General features: G+C 53.0%; 1 protein-coding gene across 1 annotated transcript in view; it reads right to left on the bottom strand.

Moving 5' to 3' along the window:
- Positions 1–639: 639 nt before the first annotated feature.
- The window catches only part of ATP6V0D1 (ATPase H+ transporting V0 subunit d1), a 52907-nt gene continuing 43280 nt past the window's right edge, over positions 640–10266 (bottom strand). Inside the window, exon 9 of the mRNA XM_045582788.1 lies at positions 640–695. The gene's annotated coding sequence lies outside the window, so the exon portion shown is untranslated. The remainder of the gene's footprint in view (positions 696–10266) is intronic.

Below are 10266 nucleotides of genomic sequence, written 5' to 3'. Positions count from 1 at the left end.
TGTGAGAGTGAAACATCTATCGGCTGCTTCCTGTATGTCCCCTCACCAGGGATTGAACCCACAACCTGGACATGTGCCCTGACTGGGAATTGAACCTGCACGGGACAGTGCTCCCACCAGCTGAGCCATAGTGCCCAGGGCTGTCTCTATGCTTTCAAGTCTTGTTTCCAGGACTGATAAACTCAAACTTGATGTGGAAAAAAAATCATTAGTCTGGGGGGGCGCGGTAATTGGGAGGATAAGGACATATATGTAATACCTTAATCAATAAAGAAAAAATAATTCTCAGTTACCATCAACTGTTATTTTTAAAAAATATGTTTTGTCCATTAAGAATGTTTGAGAAGGAATGATTATTTGTCCTTTTTAAAAATATATTTTTAATTGATTTTTTACAGAGAGGAAGGGAGAGGGATAGAGAGCTAGAAACATCGATGAGAGAGAAACACTGATCAGCTGCCTCCTGCACACTCCCTACTGGGTATGTGCTCAGAACCAAGGTACGTGCCCTTGACCAGAATCGAACCTGGGACACTTCAGTCAACAAACCAATGCTATACCCATTGAGCCAAAGTGATTAGGACTGTTGTTTTTTTTTTTCTTTTTTTTATGAATAAATGATTATCATTGCTTGTGCAATGACCTTACATTTTCACACACACACACACACACACACACACACACACACACACACATCAATAGTCTCAAAAATACAAGATGGCTTCTCAACTCTTATCTGAAATAGGAGAACTTAAGGTCAAACAAGATGGTAACCCAGAAATCAAGGTGGAGAATAGGCCCATGTATGCCCACAGGGAGAGAAGGCCACAAGAGTCCCAGAGGCAGGCTCTGGGTCCATCTGCCTCCCAGGCACCTCTCCTGAATGTTCCGTGGGTATCTAGATGCAACGCGTCCCTACGTGCCCTCTTTGTCCTCCCCACAAACCTGTTTTTCCCCTTGGGCCCTCCACAGGGCACTACCATCTACCCAGTCTCCTCCTAGTCCTTGCCCATCTAATCCCAACAGTTCCCAGGACCAGGAAGTCCTCCCTCTGAAGCATGGTCTGTGCTCATTCTTTCCACTCCATTCCTGCCTAGAGCACCAGCATCTTCCTTATTATCTCGGCAGCAGCCTCTGGTCTGGTCTCCTTAACATCTACCTGTCTGCTTCCAGGCTTATCATTCTTTCTCTTAATTTGTTCAAGTGCGTGTGATCCCACTTGAACAAATTAAGTCCCCAAAATAGCAGCCCACAAAGATGTCCACATCCTAATATCTGGAACCTATGAATATGTTTCCTTATCCTTATATGGCAAAGGGGACTTTGCAGATATGATTAAGGATCTTGAGAAGCAAGATTATCCACATTCATTCTGAGTGATGATAAGAGCCCTTATAAGAGGGAGAAGGTCAGAGAGGGAGATGTGCCGATGAAAGCAAAAGTCAGATAAATTTGCCCTCGCTGGTTTGGCTCCGTGGATAGAGTGTCGGCTCAGGGACTGAAGGGTCTCAGGTTCAATTCCGGTAAAGGGCATGTATCATGGTTACAGTCAGGGCATGTGCGGGAGGTAACTAGTCGATGTGTCTCTCTCATCAATGTTTCTCTCTCTGTCTCTCTCCCTCCCTTCCAACCTCTCTAAAAATCAATGGAAAAAATATCCTTGGATGAAGATTAACAACAACAACAAAATGGTTAGATAAATTTGAATATACTACACTGCTGGCTTTGAAGATAGAGGAAGAAGGAATGTAGGGGCCTCAAAAGCTGGGAAAGGCAATAAAACATACACTCTCCTAGAGCTTCCAGAAGGAACCCATCTGCTGACGTCTTGACTTTAGCCCAGGGAAGCCCATTTCAAACTCCTGACCTCAAAACTATAAGTTAATAAATTTGTTTTAAGCCACTGAACTGTGGCGATTTGTTATAGCAGCAACAGAAAACTAGCACAGTAGGTTTCAGATAGGGTTAAGTACATATACATTAACCAGTGGAAGCTGTTTCATTTGAAACAAAAAATCCAGCGACAGCTCAGGCTCCCTTGATGTGTGTCTGAGTGACTCCAGGTCAGGCTGTCTGAGGACTCCCTGACAGCTTTTTCATTTTATTATTTTTAAAAATATATTTTATTGATTTTTTTTTACAGAGAGGAAGGGAGAGGGTTAGAGAGTTAGAAACATTTGTCAGCTGCCTCCTGCACACCCCCTGTTGGGGATGTACCTGCAACCAAGGTACATCGAACCCGGGACTGGAATCAAACCCGGAACCCCTCAGTCTGCAGGCCGACGCTCTTTCCTCTGAGCCAAACCGGTTTTGGCTCAGCAGCTTTTTCATTTTAAACTCGCTTAAGGGATGGGCAGTTTGATGGTATTCTTCTGAGCCTGTCATCATCATATGGTGAGCAGTCCAGGACCTGGCACTGCCCAGGGCAGGGGTGGGCAAACCGAGGCTCTCGAGCCACATGCGGCTCTGTGGCCCCTCGGGTGTGGCTCTTCCACAAAAATACCACGGCTTGGGCGAGTCTGTTTTGAAGAAGTGGTGTTAGAAGAAGTTTAAGTTTAAAAAAATGTGGCTCTCGAAAGAAATCTCAATCGCTGTGCTGTTGATATTTGGCTCCGTTGGCTAATGAGTTTGCCGACCACTGGCCCAGGTCACTTACTGAGGAAGGCGGCACAGGCCGAGGGTGGAAACCTTCCTAACCAGAACACATCACCTAACCAGCCTTCCGTTTAAGCTAATGCAGGGTTTCCTTTGTCTTCAGACAAAGCCCTGCTCAGCGAGCTGTCGTTCATCTCCTCATCCCTGTGCCCAGTGAGGCTTGTGCAACCGCTGGAACGGGCAGCCTTCATTCACCCCCACCCCCTGGCCTTTTCCCACAGGGCTCCCTTACCTCCAGGCCTGTACAGCCCCTCCCACCGCTTTGTACAGTTTCTTTGAAAATGTGACACATTTTTTCTGGAACAGGCGTCCGTCAGCCTCTGGAGCAGGACCCACAAGGCAGGTCTGCCCAGGGCTCACAGGGAGAAAAGGTGTAATTGGGAGTGCCTATGCACACACACGTGTGAGAAGATCCTAAGCCAGCTTACATGGCTCCGAAAATGCCAGAGGACATTCCTGGGCTGGAACCTGTGGCCTGTCCTCGGGGCCAACGCGTACTCAGGCTTCCTGGGACTTGTCATTGGTCCCAGGGCAGGTCAGTGGTTACCTGTTTCCATCCCAGTTCTGCCAGTCACCAGCTGGGCAAATCTCTTACACACACACACACACACACACACACACACACCCGCAAATCTCAGTTTGCTCCTATGTGAAATGGGGGTAACCATAGCTACTGCGTAGGGCTGAAGGTGTGGTCAGGCCTACAGACACACAGAGTATTTCTTCAGTTGGTAGTAGAGACGGATCCACATAATCGAAACCTTATTTGTCTTCCTGCCAGGCACGATGCTATCCATCTCCCCAGCTAATAGAATTAAATGTTCGTGATCAGATTAACCTGCGTGGGACGTGGCCGGCCACGGCTCTCGCTTGCCGAGTCCACTTCATCTGGGTCACGGTACCCTTTCCAGCGGGCCCCGGATGACCCAGCCCATCCACTTGGCGCGTCCCTGTGCTTGCTCTTGCCCCAGCATGCACCGCGCCCTCTGACTGTTCTTTCTGCCCCCACACTGTCAGTCCGTCCTCCTCACAGCTTGTGGCTGTCCTTTTCTTCTTTTTTTTTTTTAAGTCGAGCTAGCTGATTCTTTTACTTCCTGCTTACAACTGCTCAGGGACTCTCCCTGCTCCCCCAGGGAGTGGTATTTTTATAAGCCATAAAGTCAGACTCAAATCCTCCCCTACGCAACAGCCTGCAAGACCTCCTTTGCTCCGTGGCTCTGGCTGACCCCTGCAGCGTCTGCATGCTTTCTTCAAAGGACCAGGCTGCCTCCCTGAAGGGCCTTTGCACGTGGCAACCTCCCTACCCGGACCATCACTCTCTCGGGGAAAGCTGCCTCTGGCCCTCGGAACAGCCATGGCACCAGGGGACGCTCCCTTCTAGTTCCTTCCGTCCAGGCTGCTTGAGCGTGTAGTGATCTGATCAGGGGCTGTCCCTCCAGCCAGCCAGAGAGCCCAGGAAGGGAGGAATGATGTGTTTTGTCTAGCTCACCCATGGCTTCCCGAGCACAGAGCCTGGAACAGAGTAAGGAAGGGGGAAAGGAAAGAACAAAAAGGGGAGGCGTGTGCTATTTATAGGAATTCTTTTGTGAGGCCCTCGGTACAGTAAACACTACTCCTCGAATTATTTTTGGTGTAGAATGACTTTCCTATATTACCATCCCTTGGTAGTAAATCTGTTTTTTCCATGTCCCTCATAAAGTTGTTTTTGTTTTTTGTTTTTTTTTTAATTTGTTACATTCAAGACATTTTCCTCCCATTAATTTTTCCTGGTTAAGTGGTTTTTACGACCGCCCTGTGCTTGAAGAACGCACGGCCGCTCGGCGCTTAGAATATTCTCTCGGCCTCCTTGGTGAGAAGGCTCTGGCCGCTTTCCCGCTGTTGACTAAAACCAGCGCCCTGTGGAACACCATGTCACCCGTCCAGGACTCTCTGGGATCTAGATAAAACCTTTTCTGCGTCTCCAGCTGGGAACAAGGTGTTTGGAAACAGCACCTTATCCAACAGAGCTGCCACGGGGCTGTCCCTTGGAGGCAAATGGAAAAAAAAAAGAAAATCATGGCGTGCGGACAGTGTGTCTGCAGAGTCCTGGGGACCAAAGACTTGAAAGCTTGGCTGCCAGTAATTCAGGTTTTATTTTATTTTATGGTTCTTGGACAACCGAAGGCTTGTATTTGCCACATGTCATGTGTCACTTAAGAAGCAGCAAGGGCGGAGAAAGGCATTCTGGGCCGGTGAGGCCAAAGCTGCCCTTTTTTGCAAATGACCTCCACCCGGCCCTGCACAGGCTCCTGCCGGAGGGGTGTTTTGCTCATTTCTAAGGGGAAGGGTACTTTCGTGCATCAAAGCTATTGGCTGTTCCCACTTTATCTCAAAAATGCACAGGGCTGGGATACCTGCATTTTTTCCCCTTGCCTGCTTTAAAGCAAATTATATGCGGGAACTTCTCAAACCTGCTCCCTGTGGAATTTCCTTTGTTCCTAGCTCAGAGACCTTATGTAACCTGACACAATTATCTGAAAAGGCTCGCAACCCAAAAGAGCAGTGCTCTGAGCTGGGAACGGAGGCCGGAGCTGGGAAAGCAAAGCTCTCTGCTGTCTGGGGACTGGGTCAGACTTTCACGACAACAATGGCCAATTCACGTCCCAAAGGAAAAAAGGCGAGGCCCCTGGCGCTGTGACCCTGGGCACACTTGCTTCATCTCTCTGAACAAGGAACCTCTTAATGAGGTGTTGGAGGGACATGACAAAGCCCTCGGCCTGGCTGGCGGTTAAAAATATTTCGATAACCACCTTGAACTGGCCCATTTTGGGGGGGGGGGGGGTAGTCACCCCTTCCAACTGCCTCAAAATTCAACCCATTCGGAGAGCCGGAGTCTCAGGCCGGCAGTTAGTGCTGCACATGGCTGTACGTGTGGGGGGTCTGGAATCCACATTCTCACCAAGTGGTTGGTCCAGGTGATTCTGACTCAAGCCACAGCCCGGGACACCCCGTCTCTTTCTTCCCCCTCACCCCCCCCCCCCCAAGCCTAGAAGCTTCTTTCTCTCCTTTTGTTTTCATTTTAGAGATCCCAGGCCTGCTCACTATTACATCTCCGTATCCAGGGACCTCCAAGGAGAACAGGCACCACTCATAGGTGGCTGGCTTTTCAAGGAATTTGCTGGAGAAAATGTTAGGCCAGGCTGTGAACAACAACAACAAAAAAACCCTTCCATCTGGTTTCAGTTTATTTAAAAAAAAACAACATACACACACACACACACACACACACACACACATACAGGCCTCCCCACCAGCAATCAGAAAACAGCCACAGCTTCCCCGGGCCTGGTATTAGCCACCAGGGGTGGGGCTGACTTATGGATATGCAAATACATCACTCCAGGCAGCCAACAGCAACTAATTTTTGTATCTTTGGCAGTTGTCCTGCCAAGAAAGGGCCTGGATTGGGGGGGGGGGGGGGTGATAGAAGCTGTAGGGAAGCACGTTTTGGAATCGGTGTGAACCACTAGCCTTCATTCCACCAATCTCCACAAACTGGGAGACATGTTTCTAACCCAGAAGCACGTTTTAGAAGGCTGGTGGGCTTTTACCTGGGCATTGCCCGCCGCTGCGCAATGCCAACCTCTCGGGCTGAAGGCCAGGGCGTCGTGCGGCCTGTGGGTAGGGACCCAGCGTCTGGAGGGCCGTGTGGCGCGCGGCGTGCCCTTTAACCTCTCGGCGTTTGTTTTCCTCTTCCCAGGAAGGGGATTTCCAGGTGCACGGCCAGAGGGGAGCCTTGGAGAACGCGGAGGGTGCTCAGTTCATGCCCAGGGCACGAGGAGGTGAGTCAGCCCTCTCCCAGGCTCCCGGGCCATGTGAGCGATGTGCCGGTACCTGCTCCACAGGGATGATGTGAGAACAGCGTAAGTAAATATGCGAGCTGGACACAAGGACTGGCACTCAGCGAACACAGGCGGTATAACCGAGGATTATGAGGAGCTCAGAGCCACATGGCGAGATCCAAGCAGGCGGGTGAGTCAGCCAAGCTCTCCCTGCGAACGCTCCCAGCCGAGGCTTGCCTCTCCCTGGGGCCTGTCCAGGACACCCTTTGGGACACTTGATCTTGGTGCTTCCCAACGTGAGGGCCCTCAGATCCAAACACCTGCCTTCCGTTCTGGAGGCAGAATAAGAATTCAGAGGAGGGCACCTGACGCTGTGACAACACAAGGGATGCGCCTGCGTCTCACTTTCCCCTCTCCCTGGGGAACCAACCGAAGGGCCTGGTTTTTCCGGGCGCACAGCCTCGATGGGCCACCTCGGAAAACAGGGAGAGGGTTCAGTTCCTGCCCGGGCCCGAGGAGCCTGATGAGCTCGGAACCACAGGCTTCCAGCTGCCTCTGGGCAGGACCCTTTCAGGCCTGCAAGCACCTCGGGCTCCGTTTGTCCCAAACAGACCTTGCTTCTGTCCCCTCGTCTGAGTGCAGCAACAGGACTCCCGGCCTCCACTGCTCCCCCATCCCCGAATCCATTCCCTGGCCAACGGGAACAGGGGTCTCAGGTGCTCAAGACCATCACCAGTTCTTTCCCGCCTCGTGAAATGTAGGAGACCCTGCAAACCCGGCCCTGCTCTAACATAGGCCTCAGGAGCCTGGACTCCGGGGCACCTGGACTTGAATCTTGCCGTTGGTCCAAGGCTCAAACTCAAGTGCACCTGAGCTGGAGACCTTGAGCAATTTTCTTAGCCTCAGGAAGCCTCAAACCTGTTGAAAGTAACATTGTGATTTAATGCTACCTATTCAATACTACAGAGGGCTTTGCACCCAAGCCAGGACTGGGACAGAGCAGGAGGTTTGAGGCCAGTGCCTGGAATGCAGAGTAAGGGTGATTGGGGAGGGAAGAGAGGGGAGGGGGTGGGGGGAAGGCTCTCAGGACTAGGGGGGAGGATGAGACCATCTTCGGGCATGCTGAGCTGAGGGGCCTATGGGTATGCAAGGGAGGCCTCTGGGGGCAGCTGGGCTTCGGGCCTGGAATCAAGAGTGAGGAGGCCTTGGCTGGAGAGGCGTGTGGGAGTCACCAGCATGTGAGTGGGAAGATGAGCTCATACTGAGGGAGGGGTCCCCACGGCCAGAGGTTCACCCAGAGAAAGAGAAGCTCCAGAAGGGGAGTCAGAGAGATGGGGGCGGGGTGGGGGGGCGCCCAAGGGAGAAAGGGGCTGGGGCATGAGGACTGGCCACGGGGCAGAGGCTTCAAGGACGCCAAGTTAAACTGAAAGCAGAGATGTGTCGAGGGTGTTTGGGGACTAAAATGGCACTCACCGGTGACCTTTGGTGAGGTCAGGCGGGGAAGCTGACTCGGAGCTCGGCTGGGGGAGGAGAGAAGGGGACGGGGATCGCAGGCAGTTTTAGAGAAACGTGGCTGAGAAGGGGGGAGGGGTGTGTGTGAGAACCACGCTTGAGGAAAGGAATAGAGGACTGAGGTGAAAGAAGTTCTTTTTTAAAAAAATTCTCACCCAAGGATATTTTTCCATTGATTTTTAGAGAGTTCAGAAGGAAGGGGAGGGGGGGAGAGAAACATTGATGGGAGAGAGACACAATTGTCGCTTCCCACATGCACCCTGACCTGCACAAGGGATCTAGCCTGCAACCTAGGTACATGCCCTTGACCAGGAACTGAACCTGTCTAACCATCTAGCCAAACTGGCCAGGATGAAAGAAATCCTTTACTGTAGTTGGTTACCAGTGGGAGAGGCCAGAGCCCTAATGTGCGTGCTGCTGGGCAGGGCGAGCGGTTAGTGCTTACACCCATGGTGCCGGCACAGGGCCTGGCACACAGCGGGAACTCAGTGAAAGACGCTGCCCTTGAGGATGAGGTTCAGAACCAGGTGGGGCCCCTGTGCATTATGCCAGGAGGGGAGGGTGATGGGGTGCCAGCGGTGAGCAGAGCGCAGGGCACGGCCTCCCCGGGGCTCTGCTGCCTCCTCCAAGCTGGCCAGAGGGAGTGTCTAACTCCGGGAGCCCTGCTGTGTAAGCAGGAGACAGAGCCTGAGCTCTGAAGACTGCCACCCGGCACCCCACACCCGGCACTTTGGTTCCCCATCCTCAGATCCAGCTGTCACCTTCCCTCTATCCCCGTCAGAGCCACGCCCTCCCCCAAGGCCAGCAGATGGTGCCAGTGAGCTGCTGGATTCAGCTGGAGCCAACTGGAGCCAGCCCCGGGCCCCCCATCCACTCTGTGGCCCTCCAGAGCCTGGGGCACGCTAAGCGTTCAGCTCATGGGGTTTCTGACGAGGGGGGGGGGGGAGGGCAGGACTAGGAACGAAGGGGGGCTGAGGGCTGCCGGCCGAGGGGTGGAGTGGCTCAGGGGCTCTTTGCCTTCCGGTTGCCCTTCATTCCTCGGCCCCTGCCAGGCGCTGCCTTATCTGCTGGGGCTCCTGCCCCCTTCCCTTCTCTTCCCTGGAGGCCCCTGCCAACCCAGACTCCTGGCTCTGGCAGAGGCTGGTTCTCTGCCCTTGGGCAGGCACAACCTGGCACCGGTCCTCAGACAGGGCTGGGCCAGCCACTCCCAGCCATGACTGCCCAGAACACCTTCATTCTGCTTCTAGAACATCTCCACCTGATGAGGGCTGAGGGGTCAGCGTACCCCGAGGAGGTCCCAGGGGGCTGAAGCATAAATCCTGGGAAGGAGGCATGGCTCCTGGCTTAGGAAGCGGGAGGAAGTATGTCAAAGGGGCACATATATATGTAACACATGTGGCGGATCGTCTAGTCCCACAAGATTAATATTCTAAGGCGGCAGTGTCCCAGAAGCTGAGCCAGAAACACCCCCTCCCCGTCCTCGTCTGGCCAATTTCTACTTTCCAATGACAGACAACCCCCCACACCCCCTCTCAGCAGGTCCCTCCCCGCTTCCAGGCTTCCCAGCGAGTCAGGATCTTCCCCGGTTCCTTCCCAGGACGGCAGCGTAGGGTCCTGTTTCCCAGTCTCTGTTCATCTTGCTTCCACCTCCGCACCTGTCACCTCCTGCTCTTGGCAAATGCTGGTGCTACTTATGATGTGGCCTGGGGTCCACCTCAGCCTCTCCTCCATCCCCTCTCTCCAGCCCTAAAAGGAAGCCTTGACTGGGCTGAAGCTGAAGAGATGCAGCAGGCTCAGTAGGGTGACTAGAACTGGGATATGCATGTGTGTGTGTGTGTGTGTGTGTGTGTGTGTGTAGGGGAGGGGGTGTGTCCCACCAATCCAGGTGTACAGCTCAGATCAGGGAGCCAGGCCAAGGGTGCTGTGCCTACCTCTGGGTCTGGGCCATAGATTCAGGGTAACAAGTCAGCAGGTTTTGGGCGGGGGAGGGGGGTGTGGAGGGGGAGGGGGGATGGGTAGGAATGTTTCCCTGAGTTTCCAAAGGATGATCCAGACCAAGGAAGGGTTACTGGAAACACACACAGTATATACAAATGTTCTCACAGACACAGAGTCAGGGCACAGGGAGAGACAGTCCATATGTGCACAGGCAAGCCTCAGAGCCCATGAACTTGAGTGTATGTAAATACAGGCACACCAGAAGGTCATGTCCCCAAGGTCAGGCACCACACTTTCTCCAAGCAAGTCCTGCCGTACGGGGCCGGGGCTGCTCTGCCAT

Source organism: Pipistrellus kuhlii, unplaced genomic scaffold (genome assembly GCF_014108245.1).
Source record: "Pipistrellus kuhlii isolate mPipKuh1 unplaced genomic scaffold, mPipKuh1.p scaffold_m20_p_17, whole genome shotgun sequence".
NCBI lineage: Eukaryota > Metazoa > Chordata > Mammalia > Chiroptera > Vespertilionidae > Pipistrellus > Pipistrellus kuhlii.
This window is presented reverse-complemented; position numbering and strand designations above follow the sequence as displayed.